The following is a 22,141-nucleotide window of genomic DNA, read 5'->3' as shown; positions in this document are numbered from 1 at the left end:
TTTTAAGAATCACAATGGCTTCCATGTTGAGGTGACTGGTTGCTAGGTTACTAAGTGAGGAAGATGTGTTTTTTTTAAGTGATTTTCAAATACTTTATTTGTTTTTTGCTATCAGCCGACTATAAGAAAAGTTCTTCTTGACAATGAATAACCTCACAACCGGTTTATAATAATGTGAGGTTGTCCTTCGTGCGTTCTCGTTCTGTTTAAGAGTCTGACTCCTTTAGGCAGTGCGATGAAACTTGTTTCTATGTAATGCAGCAAAAACCGCTGTAGTGACATTGCTGAGAAGCTGCCTGAGACAATTTCCTCTCTGAAACGAGCTGCTAATCTGGTCCCAGCGAGTCAAACGGTGGTCAGTACTGTCCGCTCACAGCAAGAAGCCTCCTGATTTGGCGGAGGAATTTTTGTTCCCGTTCCTTTTTATGTGGTACAGGTTTTGTCTTCAAAATATGCAATTTTCTTTTCATGATCCATCCATCCATCCATCCAGTCACTGAGATGGATGGCTGGATGGAACAGGGTTGTAAGTTTAACTAAACCAATATCTCCTTATGTTTGATATAAAACAATCTAAACAGTAGAACAAGTCAATTTACTTCTTTTGAGATATTTATGTCCCAGTCAGTCATATGAGGCATGCCTGTCTTTCTGCATGAAATCCGTTTCTAGATTTTGCTGCAGCCTCTGTTTCCTTATTATGCAGGGTGGTCGGACAGGGACCTCAGACAGACTAATGGGATTAATTTGAATCACTCTCTGCTTTGGGTGTTTTATACAAATGAAGCAAAATTACAACTACGTACGTGTCTGCCTGCTATGCGTTGTGAGGGTACTTCACCACACCAGCGTGTCTAATCCTGTTCTGTATTCCATACCATGGCTCATGTGATCACCGTCTTCAATAATACATGTGCAGTTATATCACGAGAAAACACTGCACGATCTAAGGGGAATTAAGAATCAATGACTAATCCCTGTCTAATCCTTTTATTTTGAATACATGGACTGCCACAGTTAATGGAGAGATGTGTCTATTATTTTCATAAATGCACCGACTAGCTGTAATGCCTTGCTCTTTTTCCACTGCCATGCGTTGTCAGACATGCATTAACAAACAGATCGCATTCATCTGCTATTTGTTTCTAAAGCCAACGCTTGGCATGTCTGGATCATTAATCCACTTCTTTTTTTTATGCAGTGACAGTGCAGGCGTTTATGTTTCCAAACTATTCAGCCATTTTAAGCTAAAATAGAAGGGCTAATTTTTGCAATAATGGCTGATGCTAAATTGGAATTATGTTCTTATTTTTTTCCCTCTCTTCACCTCTTTGCCACATGAAACTCAGCCAGAGGGCTCATCTGCCAGATGCATCTAGTTACAGTGAAGGTTGGTATTATTTAAGGTTATATGACAGTGTCAGGGCCTAACTAAGTAGAGGGTGTAAGTATAGACTCCTAGATTAGTCGTCTCTTCTCACCTAATTACCAGTGTGATTTTATTACAGGTTGCTCTGATACCGGCCTGGGATCCAGTTGCAGATCCAAGCTGCCTGCATTTCTTTTGACTGTTGGGTTGCGATGAGACAACCAGGACCAGAAGGTGAAGTTAACTACTTTCAATGTTCTCAAATTTTATTTGCTTCAATTTGCAACTTTTAGACTCAGACAGTCATAGAAATTGCCCTGTCTCAAACCATTTTCTCTCTTCATCGTCAAATTACTTATAAGAATGCGGTGGTGCCATTTGCCGTCCAAAGAGTCTTAAAAAGGGAAGGATCTCTTTCGCTCTCTCACACATGCTCTCTCTCTCTCTCTCTCTCTCTCTCTCTCTCTCTCTCGCTCATGGCAGCTTGTAATGCTGGGGAGGCTAAATAAGGCCCAATTTCATTGACTTCCAACCCTCAAGTTGCAGCAGCCTTTCAGGCTTGAGCGAGTGAGACTGCTGCTGCTGCTTGGAGCTCTGTGGTAAGTTAAAGGAATATATCTTCAGACATAGGGAAAGGTTTTGTATATTTTGGTTCTTAAATTTACTTTGTCAATGCTGGTATATAGTAAACGCTCAGTTTAATTTCAATTATTGCATATAAATTACAGTCGACGTGTTTTATCATATTGATTTATCGACCGAAAAAACATGAAATTTTAATTGGAAGCAATTCGTAAAGAGCCCATTAGTAACTAATTTAGCGATATGCTTAGGATCATTGTCTATTCGGAAGACCCATTTGTGCCCAAGCTTTACTTTCATGGCTGGTGTCTTGAAATGTAGCGTCAATATTTCCACATCATGCTTTTTTTTATGCCATCTCTATTGTAAAGTACACCAATACTTCATGCAGCAAAGCATCCCCAAAACACGATGATGCCTCCCCATTGCTTAACAGTAGGGGTGGTGCTCTCAGGCTTGCCAGCGTCCCCAACTCTTTCCTGAATCTGAATGATACCTGGACATCCCAATGGAGCTAATACTTGCTTATGATTACTGGAGAAATTACACCTGCATTCATTTAATTCTATTTATTTATTTATATAGCCATTTAACCAGCCATCAAGGCAGTAATAGTGCTTTAAAATATAATTGTAAAAATATTCAAAAACAGATTAAGCTAGGAATCAGCGATAAAATGCCACACTGCTACTGAGTTTTAAAAGCTTTCCTGAATAAAAGGGTCCTAAGTTTGGATTTAAAAAGGCCCAGGCCCAATGACAGAGGGAATATTCACAGGGAGCTGGTTCCAGAGTCTGGGTGCCACAACTGAGAAGGCTCGGACACCCTAATGTTTATATTTAGTTCTGGGAACATTCCAGAACTGGGACCATGACCTCAGAAATCTAACCCCACGCACGCAGAAACTCAGAAAATAAGAAACGTATACGGTGGTGCCAAATAATTAAGAGATTTAAAAGCAAGCTATGAACATTTAAAATCTATTCTAAAAGAGACAGGCTGCCAGTGAAGAGAAGATATAATGGGGGTGATGTGCTCGTGTCTGAATGTGCCACAATTATGACCAATTGAAGGCTGTTTAGGGACGGCTTAGAGACACAGGCATAAAGGCCGTTACAATAATCAATTCTTGAGCTGATGAAAGTGTGTATGGTATTCTCAAGATCAGCATGGTTTAAAAGACCTGACATAGACAGACTTTATTGCCATTCAACTATACATTAACAATGTACATTTGAGGGAAATTGCTTTGCAAGGTTCCAAGGAAAAACACAAGACAAAAGGAAAACATTATACAAGTATTTGTCATTTGTCAGGGATGTAGCAGCAAACCAAAAAAACATTTTATAAGTGTAAAAATTATGTTTTATGCTGCACCCAGAAAAAAGTGCCTTTTTAGTGTCAAAAAGGCGTCCAACGCCTCAACCTGGACTCCTGTGCACACAAAAGTCCTAGGTGCTGTCTAGAACATCAACGCTCTGATGGTGCGTCTGAGAAAGTGGCTCCCATTGGGTGGAGCTACTCTGCTCTTTTCCTCTGCAGGACTCGAGAGCGTGCTTGTCTTTATTTATTGAATAATATAATATAATCTGCGCCGTGTCTGAATTCGGCAGATAATTCAGAGGCATCTTGAGTTTGGTGAGTTTCACCACCTACTGCAGGAGCTACACGCTGATGAAGGTCACTTTCAGCGCTATTTACGTTTACGTCTCACCCGAGCCCAGTCTGACAACCTGCTGACCGGCATCATTGCCTCCATCTCCCACCAGGACACCAAATACAGGTGCCCAATTTCAGCTGAAGAGTATCTGTCCATCTGTTAGTGGGCATCACCATGTTAACATTTATCAGGGCTCCAAAGTAAAAGTATTTTTCCTATTGAAAAATCCCCCACTACGTCACATAGCGGGGTGGAATAGGTCTTTTATGGTTTTCTGAGCCCTGGTCATGCAGCATCTGTGAGCAGTGTCATGGATTGCTGTAAAAAAGCTCAACTTTGGCTGAAAGTCAAATGTAGTAAAAGTTGAATTTGTCAACTGAATCAGTTTGCTTCTTGGATTTAAAGTCCTTGTCAAAAATCACCCCTATGTATGTTAAGTTGAAGGTCATTGCAGTGTCAGTAAATGGTAAATAGCTTGTACTCGTATAGCGCTTTATCTAGTCTGACAACCCCTAAGCGCTTTACGCTACAGTAAGTCATTCACCTATTTACACCCTAACGGTGGTGAGCTATTTTAGTAGCCACAGCTGCCCTGGGGCAGACTGACAGAGGTGAGGTTGCCATACATGGGTTGCCACCAGGCCCTCTGACCACCGCCAGCAGGCAATTCAGGTGAAGTGTCTTGCCCAAGGACACAACAACTGATAGTTGGAGCGGGGGATCGAGCCGGCAACCTGCAGGTCGAACTAACTCCTACGGAAGGCGCGTAGGAGTTAGGCTTGGCATTCTCACCAATCGAAATGTCTTGTTCATTTCAAACAGGAACTTTTGGTTTAACCACTGTTTTACTGCAGAGATACCATCAAGGAGGAAGGGTTGAATGTGACTGTTGCCTGTTTTTGAAGATGGGTAACTGGAAGGATTATCTGAAGACAGACAGTTGATGCTGAGTTGTAATCACTTTGAGTGGCAGCAGATAGTGGAGGAAAACGAAGGGGACCAAGAATAGAACCCTGTGGCACCCCATATGACAGAAAAAACTGGCTGATGATATGCTATGAATCATAAGTGCGAAAGACCTGTCTGTCAGACGGGATGTTAACACCATTTAAGCATTGAACCACGGACACCAACATATCGGCTTTAGTGAGACAAAAGGACCAAATGAACGACAGTACCAAAGGCTGCTGTGAGGTCCTGCAGCACCAGGACCACATTATGCACTTTTGCTTAGCTGGATTCCATGATATGTCGCAGTTTGAAGCCAAACAGGCATTTTTAATAATGTAATTATCTTCCAAGAATGTTTGTAGTTAAGGATTTAATTTTTTTTCTAAACGCTGGGAAAGGAAGTGCAAATCAGAAATAGGCCCACGATTAGCAAAAACCAAAGGGTCCAAGTGAGGTTTTTAACAAGGGGCCTTTACAATAGCATGTTTGAAGCCAGTTGGTACAATTCCTGAGCTAAGACAAGAGTTTAAAAAAGACAGGAAAGTATCTGCTAAAACCTCTGTTGGCAACTTAGTAGCAAAAAAGTCAAAAGGGCAATTTGTTCCCATGTGTTGCACAATTTTGTTCAAATAAGAAATAAAACCCTGGTTAAAACTGCTCAAAAACAGCAGAACTCAAACGGGCAGCAGAGACAACTACATTAGCAGGTGTACCAATAGCATGTCTTACAGACGCCACTCTTTCAATGAAAAGAGAGAACTCTCTTGACTGGTAGTGACTGAGGCATGAAGCAAAACAGATGTGGGTGGATTTAAAACAGAACTAATTGTATTGAATAACACCGTAGGTCAGGGGTCACCCAAAGGACCATATGTGGTGGCCAGAAGCTTGTTAAAAAAAAAGCACAATCCTCCAGTGAGCTGCATTTAAAATGCTATTTTATTCAGTTGCTCTTCCTTTTTAATCATGCTTGTTTTACATGGATTTAAAAATGACAAAAGCATTAAAAACACATTTATTTTACGTAAAGTTAAAGGGGGGTTGGACCGTTATAGTTCAAAGGTCAGTACAGGTAGCCCTTTGTATGACAGTACCAATGAAGAAGCTCTCAGTTTCAAAAAGGTTGCTGATCCCTGCCCTAGGGCAATGGCTGCTGCTAGTTATGATGTAAGACCAAAATTGGGGTTTTGCTTCTTTATCAGATCTTTGGTATGGGGCAAGACTGTTTCTCAAAGAGACTACAGATAACTGCAGTCTGGTATCATTGGGTAACAAGATTTAAACTCTGGGTTGACACTTTTTAAATTGAACCGGAGCTCTAAGGTGGTAAAAAGAGCTACAGGCAAAAACAACCAAGTTCACGCCATTCATCAAGAAAGGTTAACCTTTTAAGGAGTGCAAAAGGGAGTGATGATGGCTTTGGTTTCCCTTTCAAAGTTTGGTGAACGTATAGTGGTTTCACGCTCTGGAGAAATCCCGCTCGGCTTGCTTCAGGACGGCAGAAGAAATGCCCTTTTTTATTTGTGTGGCATTTATGCTAGATATCAGGCAGCAGTTTTATTAGGCGCGCGCCTATGCATTGAAAATGCATGGCGGAGGCCTTATGTTATGCACCTAATAAGGGTTTCTTTATTATTATTATTGTTTATTAATCTTCCGTCACCGTTAATTTAATAATCATATTACAAAATAGAATGGAAGAAGAAGTGGTTCCCACGACGTTTTTGAAGCTGTTTTAACTTCTGTAAAATGAATTATCGTACTAAGCCAAACTGTATTGTTAAACACAACATTCCTTCCTTTTGTTCCTTTGTCCAGAAGTGCATTTTGCTGATGAACTGCGTGCTGTCCACCTCCCACTCTCTCACTTTTTTCCCCCCACTTTGCTGTCCTGTGTGATTGACCGTGTCTCTTTCTCTGTGCTGGCAGTTGGAGACAGGTGCTGAGTGCTGCTGAGTGTTGCTGCGTGTGTGGGCCCCAGAGGCCTGGTTCAACATTCCAGGGAAGGTTTGATAGACGTAGTCCTTCTGGGAGGAAGAGGAGGGGAGGAAATGCGGCACCGGTCTACACGGATGAAGAACCGAAGCGGTAAGTGAAGCCCAGTAGTTGTGTGTGTGTGAATGTTTGTGTGAGTGACTCAGCGACACCCTATACAAGGCCTCCGCTTCCTAATGGGCCATTTTGTTTCGCAGCTCATCTCTCAAGCTGAAAACTGACATAATGTCACAAACTCTTCCTCTTTTAATACGGTCACAGAACCATTTCTAAATATGCACACGCAGACTCTTTTTACTAGCCACCTATCTATACATATCATGTAGCTGAGTTTGGATGTAAGAATTTGCAATTAAATCAGTAAAAATATATGTTTTATGTTGGCATTATGATAAATATATTTGTTAAATCCACTGTTTAAAGTTGGTGCAATATTAATTAGATATAGAAATGGGCACAGTTCATAACTTGTGGACCATAGAAGCAATTCTTGAGCTTTGCACACTTTCATCAAAAGCTTTACATCGCTGTCCAGCAGGTGTTTCTGAAGGTCTTCAGATTGTGTGTGTTAAATGCAAAGTATGCATGCAGTGTTGTGCAAATGGAGGGAAAGAGGAAGTTAGATTTAAAAAAAAAGGGGATCCAGAGAGAGGCGGGCGAAAAAAAAACAAGGTGACCATATTTGGCATGAGTTCATAATGCAAGCAGAAGATGCAAATGAGATAAAAGAGTGGTTGTCATGGAGACTTGATGTTCCGCAGTGATGGCTTGTAGTCAACCTGACCACATTTGCGGTATGGCCGTTGCCAAGCAGACGGTACTATTATGAGAGTGTGAGCGAGTTAGAGTGAGAGGAGTAGAGGAAGGAAGGAATGAAGATGTCGGTTCGTCTCCCACAATGCACTGCAACTGCATGACCTGCTTCGTAGTGGCTCGGTCTGTCCCAGTGGCACGTCAGCGATAGACAGACGCGCAGGTAAAACTTCTGTCTCTAACTCTTATCTGAAGGATTTATGTCTGTAAGTTGACTCCATGTGCTGCTCTTTCTTAGACCATGCATTGTTCCGGTTTGTTTCCGTGCTTTGACTACTTTCTGTAAGACTCACGCGTTTACGTGGATCTAATGTGAACTGCTGAGTTAATTTAGGCTTTTATTGCTTCCACTGTAAGCAGAAGTTGGGTGTAAGGAGCGTGTAACGGTTCCATATTTTATTTGTCGGCTCCATTGAAAATGAGATAAAACTCGAACGAAAACCCAAAGCGAAGTGTTTCCTTTGGGTTTTATCGTAGTTACAAAAATAAGCTTGACGTTTCAGCAGTACCTGCCCTTAAACACTGGGGTGTCAGATGGGGACAAGGCAGACTGCTATTTCCTTAGCCTGCATTTCAGATCTGACAGTTTGAACTGCACCTGCTTGCCACCGCTGTGTCAAAATGGAAGACAAAAAAAAAAAAAAAAGTGTTGCGAAAACCACAAAGTACTCAACATGTAAATGCGGCTGCAATTCTGCACATGACTATATGACACTTGTTTAGCGTTTAACTTGTTATACGCAAAGAGGGAATGCTTTTCGCTTTGGTCTCCAGGCAATCCATTTTGCAGCCAGTAAATAGGACAATTTTAAATTAAACTCTAAGCTGTTTCCCGTTTATTCTAAATCGTTGCGCTGCCGCAGTTGTTGTTGTGATGGTCTGTAATGTGATTGTAATGTGTACTTGGAGACCTTTTGATGGATGAGCCTTCGGAGCTTGGCTTCCAGAAGCTCTGGGATGTTTCCCCAGACCAGTGAGAGTTCACATCTGCCAACCAAAGTCATTTACAGAGGACTGACAAATAGCTCAGCCCTGAGATGATATGGCAGCATAAGATGGAAAGTTGCGTTTATTAGGGGTGAGGTAAAATATGAGAGGACGTGGGGAGGTAAAACCTACTGTGAGGACTTTTTTATTTGACAGAGACAGATGGGTTACCTATGAGAAGCCGGTACTGCTAAGATCAAATTATATCAGGAGCTTCGGTTGAACATACATTTTTATAGAGCTTTGTGAAATTAGCTCCGTCTTGGTTTCACTTTGATGAATCTGATTCTGAAATTATACTTTTAAAAGACACAAACCGTGAGCCAAAGTTTCAGAATCAATGCAGCAGAGACGATTTCACCTTAATGCATCTCAAAGCTGATGTAGAGTTAATTTCCCCAACTCGCCAAATCTAACGGCAACATTATACTTATGTGCTTAAGGGCTGAGCAGTTCGCCATTTCACTTTTCTTGTTGGCGGAATTCCCCTTTTAGTTTACCACTTACTCACTTCTTCCTGTTTTTGGTCGGTTATCATTCGTTTGTGTGTGAGCAGTTTTCTCAGACTCATTGTGTCGATTCATGCTGCTCATTGTGGCATTTTCTCTCTGGACTCCATGGAGAACAGTAGTCACACCGCCCTCCTGTCTGTAAGGCACGTCAAGTGAAGAGCGACGATTAAAGCATTTGGTTGATGTAATTCAGGAAAACATATGGTAATTAAAGAAGTTAAGACATGATTTTTGTAGATTAGGGTAAAGGTGTTGCAGAACGAAACTCAAACATGTTGAAATGTCAGACTAAATCAGCTAACATTTCCCAAAAGCAAAATTTGTACCAGTTGCCAGATCTATGTTTGGATCAGTAGGGAAATAAAACTGCTCAAAACACACACTCACCCTAAGTGTTTTTTTTTTTTTTAAGCAAAAGCTCCTTTCCCTGTTTGAGTTGAAGATATTGCGACAAAAAAAGCTAGTGATAATAGTATGAATCATAATTGATGAATATATAAATAAAGTGGTAAGGTGGTTGACAGAAAGACAGATACTGAGATCACTAGAGGCCGAAGCAGTAGCTGCAGCAGAAAAGGGAAATTCCACGTCACTGTTTGAGTTTCACAGAGACTTCAGATCTTTAGAGCTAATGCTAGTATGTGTCGACCAATATCTGTCACTGTTTCAAATTACGGGTCAAAAAATCCTCCACTTCCCTCCAAAGCAAATGTTCCTATAATGTAAAAGCGTTTTCCAGCAGGTTTGCTCCATAGCATGAAGTAGCTCTTTCCATCGCTACAGGCTAACAGCTGGCGGTAGATAAAAATCACATATAATGTAGTCAATTATTATATTTTGAATAACAAAGTGTTTTGTGCTTGGCTGTGTAGCTTCAGCACTGTGGCGGATTTAACTACAAATTAGCACAGAGGATTTAAGGGACTGATGTGTGAATTAGAGATGAATTATCGCAATGTTTGGATTAAACAGAGCGATGCAACATTGGAAGTAGTTCCCTGAGATTGTTAGTTTTAGGAGCACAGGCATTTAAGTGTCAGTTACATTAGGTGGCATGAAATGTTTCTTTTAAGGCAAGGCAAGTTTGTTTATAAAGCACTTTTCAGTAACAAGATTATTGAAAGTGCTTGTAGTTACACGTACATTGCATGTAATACATGAATTATAACAAAAGAATACACTATAATATATATATATATATATATATATATATATATATATATATATATATATATATATATATATATATATATATATTCTTCCCACTGTCGCTTCATGCTTACTCAGTATGAGGGATTGCTTCAAAGCCATGGACAATGCAGACGACTGTCCCTGTGGCTCTACGCTTCTTCAGGAGGAGTGAATGCTGCCTGTCAAGACTTGATGCAATCCACTGGGTTTCCTTAGATAGAAAATTTTTTTGACCCAATCTGTATAATCTGATTGAACTTGACTTTGTAAAGTGCCTTGAGATGACATGTTTCATGAATTGGTGCTATAGAAATAAAATTGAATTGAATTGAAATTGAATATATATACCCACTGTGGCTCCGTGTTTGCGGTAGTCGTCTTGCAATCAGTGGGTTGTGGGTTTGATTTCAGCTTCCTCCTTCCGCATGTCGATGTGCCCTTGAGCAAGGCACTGAAGCCTAAATTGCCTACCGATCTGCGTATCAGTGTATGAATGTGTGCGTGTCAGTGAGTGTGACTGGGTGATGGTGGCTATAGTGTAAAGCGCTTTGTGTGGTCAGTGTGACTAGAATAGTGTTATATAAATTCAGCCCATTTACCATTTTACCCTTACATTAGCATGAAACATGTAGGTTCACAGCACTTATAATAGGCAACAATTATTGCACGCCACAGCACTTTGCTATGTGAATATTGCACATAGTGACATTGCGATGGCAATCTTTTTGTGGACATTTCTCTTTTCTGTATTGATTGAATAAACATTTTCTTGGAAGGGTATAAACTGTTGATATCCTACCTATAGTGAACACGTCTTCATTTTATATTAAACCAGATTCGTTGGCCCTTAAGGCTAAGACTAGCAGTTAGTCCAGGACCTCAGCAGACTTCAACTCCTATCTAATAAACATCAGAGCCATTTATGCAAAGTGCCACATCTAAATGTTGCAGGACACCCGCTCTTAAAGACTGAAGCTTCCATTCTTGAACCTTTAAAGTACAATGTCTTACATAAAGTGTTGTAAAAAGCAAAATTATTGTAATGGGTGTAGTGGAGGGATTTTTAAATCACACTTTAGTTCTCTATGAGACAGTTTTTCTCACTGGAAATAAAGCAATTCCAGTGAGAGAAACTGATGTTTTGTTCTGTTTCACACAAGAAGGTCAGTAGTGGAGCACCACCTCCTACCTCAGTTAACCATAAATAATAACCGTTTTTTTGTGTAAATAACCACCCAATGCAAACCCAAAGGCAGATTAGCTGTTGCTCAAACAACATTTGCATAAAAGCATTTCAACGTTATTGAGGTTGGAGTTGCTTTAAGTCGGCTTTAGTCACGGTCCCACTTAGACTGGCAGTTAGCTCTGGCTTTCAGCCCTAACTAATCTATGTTTGGAGTAATTGAAGATACTATGAGAATGATATACTACACCCCTTAGAAAATTCAGAATTATCTCTTTAAACACTTAATATGCATGTGTTTTCTCAGTTAACTCGTGTTTAGAGAAGGTTTAATATCAAAAAGAAGGTTTAATATCCCAAACAAAAACTTTATAAATGTCCCCTTCGTTTCATCACAACCAAGGGAAATGAGGTCTATATGTGTGATTAGAACCAAAGCTGTGTTCGCAGCTTGAAATATGCAAGGGTTCCTACAAGGTATTATCTCGCACCATCTCCTGAGCTACCGGATATTGCAGCATTAGAGCTGAATTCAATTTTTGGAAGCCCCCCCAGTCGTACCAGCTTTTCCCTGAATGTAAAGCTCGACGCAGAGAAGCTTTGTGTCAATGGCAGTCCAGGAGCCTTGGTAGCCGTAGTTGCTTCTCTGTTTTCCCATTTTGACTTTGTTCTTTAAAAAGCTGCTGACCTGCAACAGACTGGGCTACACCGAATCTCCTTTTAGAACAGTGATGTTTTATATCCATGTATTCATCTGTTTATTCTTTTCGCCTCTTTGTTGCCTTAAATGTATACCAGTCGTGGCATTTCTAGTATATCGCCACAGGGCAGTTTGGGTATGCTTAGGGTACCGTGTGATGCTTTTTGCAATGTGAGACTTGAGCTGAGGGCTGCATGCCACAGCAGAAAAGCAGCTCGAAGGAAAAAAGAGGGGAGCCGGACAGAAGCCAGACTTATTCTGTCCCACACTCCCCGTAAATCTTTCCATACTTGTTTCCTCCACACCCCGTACTCTATTCATTCTTTCCAGCTGCCATTTTCTCCCCGACTTTCTTGCTCTTCTAAGGCTGCTCTTTAACATACTTTACTATTTACTCTAACCACACTGCCATGATGTTTCACTCCTTAATACCCTTGCTCGTTGTCCATGATCTTTTCTTGCCTTTATATTTATCTCGTTACTTTTTTAAAAAGAAAAATGATTCTCCCATACTCTCCCCCCCCCCCCCCCCCGTGCATGTTTCCTCTCCCCTTCCCCAGCTTCACTGGAAAGGCAAGGGCAATGCTGCTGTGAGTGAGCCAATACTTCCTGGTGTTGTTTTAGGGAGGGAGGGGGGGTTGGGGGGCGTGGTCGGCTTGAGTGTAGATTAGAGGGAGGGAGAGGGAACTGCAGGATCTGTATGCTCAGTGCAGTCAGAGCTCCCTCCTCTTCCTCTTCCTCCTCCTCCTCCTCCTCCTCCTCCTCCACAGCTGTTGCTACTGCCGCCCAGCGAGCAGCACTTCCCTGCAGCAGACAGACGATCCAGAGGCTGGGGAATCAGTAAAGACACAACCCAGCCCGTCTTTGCTCAGCTCGGCGCAGCCCGACTCAGACACTCGAAGAGGCTGGGGAGGGGGATATACCGCAACGCATTCAAACACACACACGCGTGCGCGCACTAAGGCACACTCCTCCTCTCTCACTCACTCACTCGCTCTCTTTCTCTCTCTCTCACTCTGGTGCTCAGCTCTGCGCTGCTCCTTCACTCATTCGCTGCTGATTCACTCACTCCCTCGCTTGCCTCTCCTCTGCCAGTCGCTCTGCCTCGCTGTGTTCCGCCTGCCTTCCCCCTGCCCGCCCGCCTGCCTGAGAATGGTCCAGCCGGTGCCTAAGGGTCTGCTGTCGCGGCCTGTCTGAATGCGTGCATAAACACACGAGAGCCAGTCGACACACGGAAGCTCACACTCACAGAACCGGAGAGCAATGTGAGAGGTAAGAGCCGGGTTCACCGCCCTACCACTCTTGTCTTGTTGCTTTATCTAGATCTTTCCTCCTGTGCGAGCTCAACCCTTCACTTTGCAAAGTAAGTCTCCATGCAGTGGAGCGCAGCGGCAAGGACACGGAGACTCATCGTCTTTAGTGTCTCCTGCTGGGAATAGACTTATTTTTATTTGTTACACCTTGTTTTATGGTCATGCGCGCACACACGCACGCCGAAAGACACATTCTTGACTCAGACAGTCACACAACAACTTCTTCCTGAGGGTAGCGCTGGTTTGCGAGAAAATATGCTGGTGGTGTGTGTGTGTGTGTGTGTGTGTGAGAGTGAGAGACTTTAGAGGGCCATGGTTTTTCCAGGAAGCAGTGAAGAGGATCAATAGTTCGCCCACTCAGCTTTCATTCCCTCCATCTGACTCAACGTTGGACATGTTGGGATCTTGCAGGGATTGGTAAACACTGAGTGTGGTAACGATCTCCTAAGCATCAGACCCCCACCCCCCCCCCCTCTTTCTTGCTGTGTCAGCCTTAAGGTGGACAGCATGGCTTCACATCTTTGTGTGTTTTTAACATGTGTGCGTTGTGTGAGCCCAACTCCCGCCCCGGCGTATGTAAATGACGTGTGACACGGGAGGCCGCCGCTACCTTTTATGGTGAGAGCTGTATTTCAGTACAGTACGATGTTGCCAAGCGTTTCAGGTCGCGGGAGGAGAGGAGTGTGTTAGAGGGTGACTCTGTCTGTGGGAGTGTGTGTGTGTGTTAGCGTGTCTGAGTGTTTTCATGCGTCTGACAGCAGGCAAGGAACTTAATGGGAGGACGAAAGTTTAAGAAGCAGCGAGGGACAAATAGGAAATCCAGTTCCATGGAGGGAGTTTAGTTGTTTATGTTTCAACGGGAGTGAAAGTAAGTGGATTCAGACATTTTTAAGGCTTTGAAGGATTGTTTGAAGCTTCTGTGCCATGTTTATCTTTCTTTAGCAGGTCAGAATTGTCTTAACTCATCTTGTCAGTATAGAAAAGAACCAAAAGCGCTAATGTTCGTACCGGATTTAAAGTCATTTTAGGAATTTCGCTTTGCATTTCCTCTTTCAAATTCCAAGAGCACGCTGAACAACACCAAATCTTTAATTCTGGTGAATATAAAATGATAACTCATGTCAGAGATGTTTATAATTTACACAGAATTGAACTCCGGCTTCCTTTGTCTGATCCTTTCATCACCTCTGTCCTCTTGTTTTGCCTCGCTGGATTTCTTCTTGGTGGTGTGTCCATGGTTGGGCCGGAGAAGAGGAATGTTGTTGTTGTGACTGAGCTGAATTCATGGCGGCTAAGACAGTGGCCAAACAACTCCGCTTTGAGCACGTACATGGAGAGATGTGTTATATACTGTAAAGAGGAGATCGTGTAAAAGCCCTTACTACAGGTAGACCTGTCATAGTCACCGCCTGGCAGGGATGCCGGAGCAACATGCTGCTGTTGTCACTGTAAATATGCATTTAAACTGGTGCAGACTGCTGTCCACCGATGTACGTCACCTGTGATTTATAATCTGCCCTACAGACAGGATTATGTGCACGGCTGGGTCTGCACTGACAGATTAAGCCTTTATTACATGAGGAATCCTCTACATGTTCCTATGATGTTATGACAACATTTTAACCCCATCTGAGTGACACTTTCCCACAGCTTTTGTCGGGTAAGTCACTCTCCACTTAGCACAATCCTGGCTAAGCTAATAATAATTGACTGGAACAGCTGTCAGAGGCGAGGCCCGCTCTGTATTACTCCTATAATCAACATGTCTTTAATCTAACATGATACGTATCTAATGCTGTGCTTATCAACAGTTAATAATTTGTAGGAGAGATAGATCAAACAATCGAGAGCTTCCTTTCTTCCTCATTTACATTGCTAAGTGTTTTTCAGGCAATGTAATATCACTTAAATTATGTTTGCTTCAGTCTGATCTGAGTGTCCTCCAACGTAAGGCAATGGCTGCACATACAAAATTAGCCGAGCTCATAATTGAAACTCTTCTCAGTCAAGGTGTAGCAAACCTGCCCGCTATTGACTGCCAAGTTAGGATTGTATGTGCTGTAATTAAAGTGTATTGAATCCCTATGTAGGTCTGCAGTGCATGTGCTATTTGCAGGCATGTTTGAATGCATTTGTGTGTGTGCGTGTACATTAATAGCAGCAACCAGAAAAGCTGCTGTCTAATAAAGAAATAAAGAAATATGTAGCTTAACAAAGTTTGAGTGTTACTCCAACCTTTTATCAAGTGGTATTTAATTCCACTGAGAAAATAAGTTGTGTTGTGAACTGGTGCTTCATAAATTGACTAAATTGAATTGAATGAACTCAGGAGTGGGACACTCCTTCAAGGAGCCAATAGGCTTCAGCTCTAATTGATTTCTGCTGCGTAAACATATCAGACTTAATTTACTCGAATGTGTCAGCTATCAGTTCTGCAGCCTTATTTTTATACATGACAAGGAGGAACAAAAATATGCCAAATGTACAGTGATGGGAAATCTATTTTTAAATGTTTTATGTATTTCGGTTTTTAATCAGGAATTTCCATAGATACTAATAAAAATCTATGTAATTCTTCCAAATTAGTATATTTTAGGTATGACAATATTCAAACATACTTAATGTATACTGATTAGTTTAACTGCTGTTACAGTATACATAAGAATCTGAAAAATGTATATGCAGTACTTAGTGTCATAACATTTCATCTCTATCCACCAAACTAGACTTTACAGGGCTAGCTGTGCTTTTGAACTTGTGGCAATATCATAAAAATAAAAATAATAATAAAAAAATAAATAAAAAATTAAATAAAATCTTTTGGCAATATATTAAACAGATGTAAAACGTTTTTTGGCTTGTTGAGAATAACAGAAAATATCAACCAAGATACATTATGCATCAAGCTACACATTCTAGCTTTATTGGGACAGTGAAATATTTTAAACTGAGAAATGTATTGCTCCCCCCCTCCCCAATTAACAATATTTAACAGTGATAAACATATCAGACAGCTTCAAACTACACATCACAGCGGTTACTGTGTCATTAAAATATCTGGAAGCTCAGCCACTGCCCCTCCATTTCCAAATGTGCCCCTAAAATATTTCCATTTTTAAATGCTGCAAAGCCGTCTCCCTGTAACATCCCCCCACTCCACAGAGAAATGAGGCTAAACAAACCTCAGACATAGCACTGAGGGCAAAGCACGGCGGGCAAGGATAGAAATAGGATTCAGTCTTAGGAGGGCAGTTACTAAACATGTGCTACTTAATTTTTTAGGCAAACCAGATAAGCAGTTATAACAAGCTTATATGTTTCAAAATATAAGCTTTCCCTATGTTGTTGTCAAGTACTGTGACTGTCACTATTTCATGGGTATTGCATGTGAGTTAAGACAGCACGGACCGTTTCTTCTCAAAAGAGGAAAAATCAACATAAACACTGTCTTGGCGAGCTGTTGGGCTTTACTGTTTAGGTTTGTTGCAATATGTATCCACTAAAATCTGCTGCCCCATCTAATTATGTCTGCAGAATCTCCTACAGTTGATATCTGTTTTTGTAGGTCATAGTTATTCATACACGTCGTTTATATTCTCAGTAACTATATTAACTGGATTTATCCTCACTCGTTTCTAGTTGCGAGGCTGTGTGAGATTCGAACTGTAACCTCGGGTTTCGCAGTGTTGAGATGTTTGCATAAAATCTTTTAACAATAATGTCTAACAGGCTGCACAGTGGCACAGGTGGTAGCACTGTAAGAAGGTCCTGGGTTTGACCCCCCTCTCCCAATCTATCTACTGACTAAGTCTGTTGTTTTAAACAGAACTACAATTTTTCGTGCTTGTATATATATGTATATATATATATATATATATATATATATATATATAGATAGATAGATAGATAGATAGATAGATAGATAGATAGATAGATAGATAGATAGATAGATAGATAGATAGATAGATAGATAAATATAATATTGTTTGTAGCCCCTTTTTCATTTATTTAGTTTTGATAATTATACCTAAACGAGATATTATAATACCACATTTCAAGTAGAAAATGTCGTTCCTTTTTGTGGCTTTGCTTTGAGAATATATTGGCATATACCAGGTCCATGTTAGCTGGATGATAAGTCGACCTATAGGCCTGCTGTAGTTTGAAAACCTTAATCAGAGTGATGGGAGCTGCTGTTTCGGTTTTGCGTTTTTCACAATCTGAAATATTTCCAGCCAGAATTCTCCTCGTTGTAAATGAGTGAAAAGTGTGAGGGCCTTCCTTCTGCCAGCTGACTTGGCAGTGTGCAGCAACACGTGGGGGAGGGGCAGTGCTGCATTACTGTATACGCCACACTCCAGCAGAAAACAGGGGTTACTTGAGCACATTCTCTTGCGTTTTATCACAGTGTTTTAAAACAGTCGGAACCGTATTGCAGACAACTTTAGCTTTCCTGAAGCCTTAACTTACAAATAAAACCCTGATATAGCTTCATACTGGTGCCGGTCCTATGCCTGCTCAGTTTAGCAGGGATTCATTTAGTTGAATTTAGCATTTGCCTTAACCACGGTGGCAAAATGATCCACTCTTTAGCTCAGCGACTCATTGTGCCACACATGCTTACGCTCATACATGTATACAAAGATGCAGTGTTGCACACACTTAGATGCGTATTCACAACATCTGAGGCATACTGTGTGCTGGGACAGACCGAGGTTTATGTTTTGTTGCAGGGGTTTGCATTTCTGTATGTTGTCAGTGTGTGCGTGTATGTGTGAGACTAGTTTTGTCTATGTATGCTAAACAAGAGATCTCATTGTCCCCAGCGGTTTGCTCTAAGAGGAGTCAATAGGCATTGTTTGTTTGGCATTCCTGGCTGGGGCTGCACTTTCAGAGCCAAATTATATATAATTGAAGGACAGAAACTTAGAGGAATTAATAGTTTAGAAGACCTAAAAAGTTGACAGTGGCGGTGATGACACTAGGAGCATGAGAATGAAAAGAATGTCAATATCCGTGTAAAAAGAGAGGGGTGTGATTTGGTTGGACTTCAAGGGAAGGCTTCCACATGTGAGCTATGTTTTATTAATAAATAATACATGTAATTAGTCTGTTCGACTAAGTTTAAAATAAAGTGTTCTTGTGAATGCTCTTGGCTCGTTTGCCTCTGCCTGGCAGAACCAAACGAACCGCTATAGATGAGCTGATATTTGCGCCAAAGTGTATGTATGAATGTAAAGGTCGGCGAAGATGCTGCTTTCCGAGCACATGGTGCAGTGTGAGCACAAAGGCCAGGGGTGTTGCATTTCCCACTGCGTTGTGTTCTGCGATGACCTGCATCAGCAAACTGTCACCCTGACTCCACCTCTGTCAGAATGCTGAACCTACTCCATTTTACTGAAGAGCAGCAAAGCGGATGAAACCGATGCTTCCCTCGTTCTCTCTGCTGTCGAGGTAGAAAAAGCAGCCCGGGTTAAAGTCAATTAAATCAAACATATGGTGTGTGTAATCACTAGCGCACATCTATTTATTTTGTGTCATTTAATGTCTGTGCAACGGACAAAGTGGGGTCGGTGTGCCCCTTTGTCTGTTTGCAGTATTACACAAAATTCCTATAATTTAATTTTTCCCCACTTATAAGAAATTTAGAACAAGTTTAGGGAAACAGTCGATTTAATTTGGAGGGTGAATTAAAATTGTTTCTGTCAAAGTTACAGAAAAGGTAAGTTTGTAAGCAGTTCAACGCATTAAAAACTTTAATTATTTTTATGACCTGAGCTGAACAAACTGATAACTACAGATAACAGCTGGTAATCTGTAGTTATCTGCACTTAAAATGTGGCGCCTTTATAATTTTTCCTGGACATTTTATCTGGGAACCGCACCCTCATCATTATTTATTTTTTTTTTTAAATAACAGTACCACTTCAACACCCCCTTCATACTTTTGCAATACTTTTAACAGCTTCAGCTTTTTAATCAGTTGAGGCACGTCTTCATTGCAAAACAGCCTTTTTTGCGCTGCAGAAAAACCTCAGTGAATAATCACCAATCAAATCTCGAGAAGGGCTTTGTGCTTTCTGTGAAAGCTGAGTGCTGTTGTTGTCGAAGCCAATGTGTGTTGTGCAGCTCATTATGAAAAGAAAGTAAAAGATGTGCAGACTTGTTTCTGATACTGCCTATGCCGTTAAGGCATTTGCTGGCGTCACATGACCACGAGCTGCTGGGGATGAGCTGATATTGAAAAAACGCTTTTTTTTTTTTTTTTTTTTTTTTTTTTGCAGCCGTGCAATATTTGGACCATGCCTGCTAAAGGGCAATATGAAGCACACAGTCTTTCTTGTTTGCTCTCCTGCCATGCCGTTCCTCCATTGTGACTGACCTTGCACCAGCCTGCAAAACCTTGGAGCCCAAGGGAGGGCTGCTGAGGATGCTGGAGGATAGTTTAGCCCCGACAGTCACTTTAATATATGGATGGGGGTTTTGGCTCCTGGAGGAATCCTTCCTTAAACATAATGTGAATTTGATGGTTAAAGCCAAGAATTTAAAAAAAAAATAAAAAAAATTGATTCGCAAGAGACAGTTAAAGTAAAATTAGACAGAGGACTGGGTATACTGACAGGAAAGGCCACTGAGATGAACAAATCAATAGGGTGAGAATGCCCACGTCTGGACATGATGGATCATAAGGAGAGCTCATTATCGCTCCAGCACATTACCCTATACTGCATTGTCACAGATATCCTCTTGTCTGACTCAAACAGAAACCATGGAAACTGATTAAGACAGATCTCAGGGGACACCCGTTTTTCAAGCGTCAAGTCATTACACTCTCTCGTTCTCCTAAAGACGTTTGCTGGTGCCTTTCAGTTATGAAATCTTTATATAGAATCCTCCATTCCGGCTCATTAATGGTGTCCAGCTGTGGCCTTTGTTCAGAAAAGGCTGCGGTGTGTGTGTGTTTGTGGAGTAGAGGGTTCGTACTACACAGTTCAAGCACATCTGTCACATCAAGATTATGTGATGTTAAGCAGGTCTTACAGATGGCTTACATGATCACTTATGACACGGCCGACCTTTAACAGGAGTGAAGGTGAAAAGATGAAGAATTTCTTTCCTGTTCATGGAAACAGGACTTCCTGTAAAAGAAAACGTGGCACGCTGCATGTTAGAGGAGCTTAGTCAAAGAAGGGCTGTTTAACCAACAAAGACGATTCTTTTTAGAAAATGATCCGAGCTGCACCATTCAGAATTATGTGGCCAATTTCAGGTCTGTGTGCAGCTTTGACCTACCGCTGGCCACCTGGTGCAGATTCTGTTTTCTCTTTGGTTAGAAATGAGTTAAATAAGGAACTGATTCTATGCTGCTAAACTCGCTTTTACTATTTTTAAACAAAGACATAAAAACGATTACCGAGTTGACTTTCTAAACCAAAAGCTTCGCCTGGGGGCCAATTTGCAGCCTTTGGTATATTGCCCTGACCGCATTTCAAAAATGTTATAAATTAGTCCCGCCAGGTCAGACAGCTGACGCAGATGGACACTTTTGGAAATGTTTAAAAGCAAGATCCTCACTGACAAATGAGAATCAATTGATACAACACAGACTATTTGCGTTTTATTAACCACTTCTTTTGCTCTTATGTTAATTTCATAGAAAGTAGGAGCACAACGATCCAGAGACTGCTACTGAAGAGCAGTCTTGTACGCACCCATTAAATCTGACAGTAGACAAGTGTGGGGTTTTTTTGTGTTGTTTTTTTTTTTTTTAAAGAAAGACTAACCCACATACCTGCCTTGTTGTAATATACCGACAACAAAAAAGCAGGCCAAAAAAAAACAGAAGACAGACCCCAATAAAGTAGGAGACTGAGGACCTTTCTTTTGATGAGGTCACATGCGAGACTCTTTTATGCTTTGGATCTACAATGATTTACAGATCCCTTCTCTACAAAAATCTGAACTACAGACTTTCATTAAAAAGAAGATAAAAAGTACTTTCAAGCGAGTTCTTTTATCTTGGCCATTTTGACCCTCCGGGCTATAACGAATGTGACCAAAACGGTAGTCTTCATGTGCATTGTGTTGAAAATACAGATTGATAGCTTAACTCCACCATCTCCGTGACACAAAGGTCTAAAGCTCAAAAAGATCAAACCAAATAACTTTATTCAATTCTGTTCTATTAGTTGCTCAAAGTCTTGCTCTTTCTCACTCCTTTGCTGCCTAAATGAAGCTCAGTTCTGTCTAGACATAGAAAATAAAGTTTATTTTTACCTTCTTCAATTTCTGTTCTTCATCTGATTTTATTTTTAAGCACCCTCACTGACACTGAAAGTTCCCAAATTTGAGTCTTCTTCTTTACCAAATAGCTACTGCGTCTGTCAGAGTGGATCTGGTGCCCTTTTTTGTTGTTTGATTTTTGTTTTTGATTTCTTGGTTTGTTTTTGCTTTTTTTTTTTTTTTTTCTTTGGGGGGGGAGGGATCTGACCAGAAAAAGATTGGATTGAATTTGAATTTAAGTTTCAAGCTGAAAATCCCCTGATTCCCATCACCTGCCATTCACTGGGACAAAGATATTATCTGATAAAATGTTTAAATCAGTCATTTTGAGACTCTTCTAAAAGCTATCATTATCTCTTCTTTACTGAAGCCCTGCTTGGCAGCTGGATTGTTAATGCAGGGAGCTTGTATCTGCCCCCGGACAAGTGGAGGAGTCGCAGCATTTCCTTATAATTCTGCTCCAAAGGTAATTTCTGGCAGCAATGCTTCCTCTGATATGAGGGTCATCCGAGGTGAAAAGGTGTCATTTTCTCCTCCTCTTCTGCTTCTCTCTGCCTTTTTAACATATATTGCACGTCCATGTCGCTGGGCCGTCAGGCTCG

The 22,141-nt window shown here is 41.2% G+C and overlaps 1 protein-coding gene across 17 annotated transcripts in view; it reads left to right on the top strand.

Annotated features, from left to right (window-relative positions):
- The first annotated feature begins 1,853 nt into the window (after positions 1–1,853).
- The window catches only part of LOC105935919 (muscleblind-like protein 1), a 57,686-nt gene continuing 37,398 nt past the window's right edge, over positions 1,854–22,141 (top strand). For 3 of the 17 annotated variants that reach the window (XM_036138117.1, XM_036138118.1, XM_036138116.1), the window contains exon 1: positions 12,720–13,215. The gene's annotated coding sequence lies outside the window, so the exon portion shown is untranslated. Of the gene's footprint in view, positions 1,969–6,491; positions 6,651–7,472; positions 7,534–12,714; positions 13,216–13,926; positions 14,125–22,141 lie in introns of those variants that run through there. The other 14 variants (XR_004931217.1, XM_036138105.1, XM_036138112.1 and 11 more) reach the window with 11 other exon arrangements.

This window comes from Fundulus heteroclitus, chromosome 6 (genome assembly GCF_011125445.2).
Source record: "Fundulus heteroclitus isolate FHET01 chromosome 6, MU-UCD_Fhet_4.1, whole genome shotgun sequence".
Classification (NCBI taxonomy): Eukaryota; Metazoa; Chordata; class Actinopteri; order Cyprinodontiformes; family Fundulidae; genus Fundulus; species Fundulus heteroclitus.
This window is presented reverse-complemented; position numbering and strand designations above follow the sequence as displayed.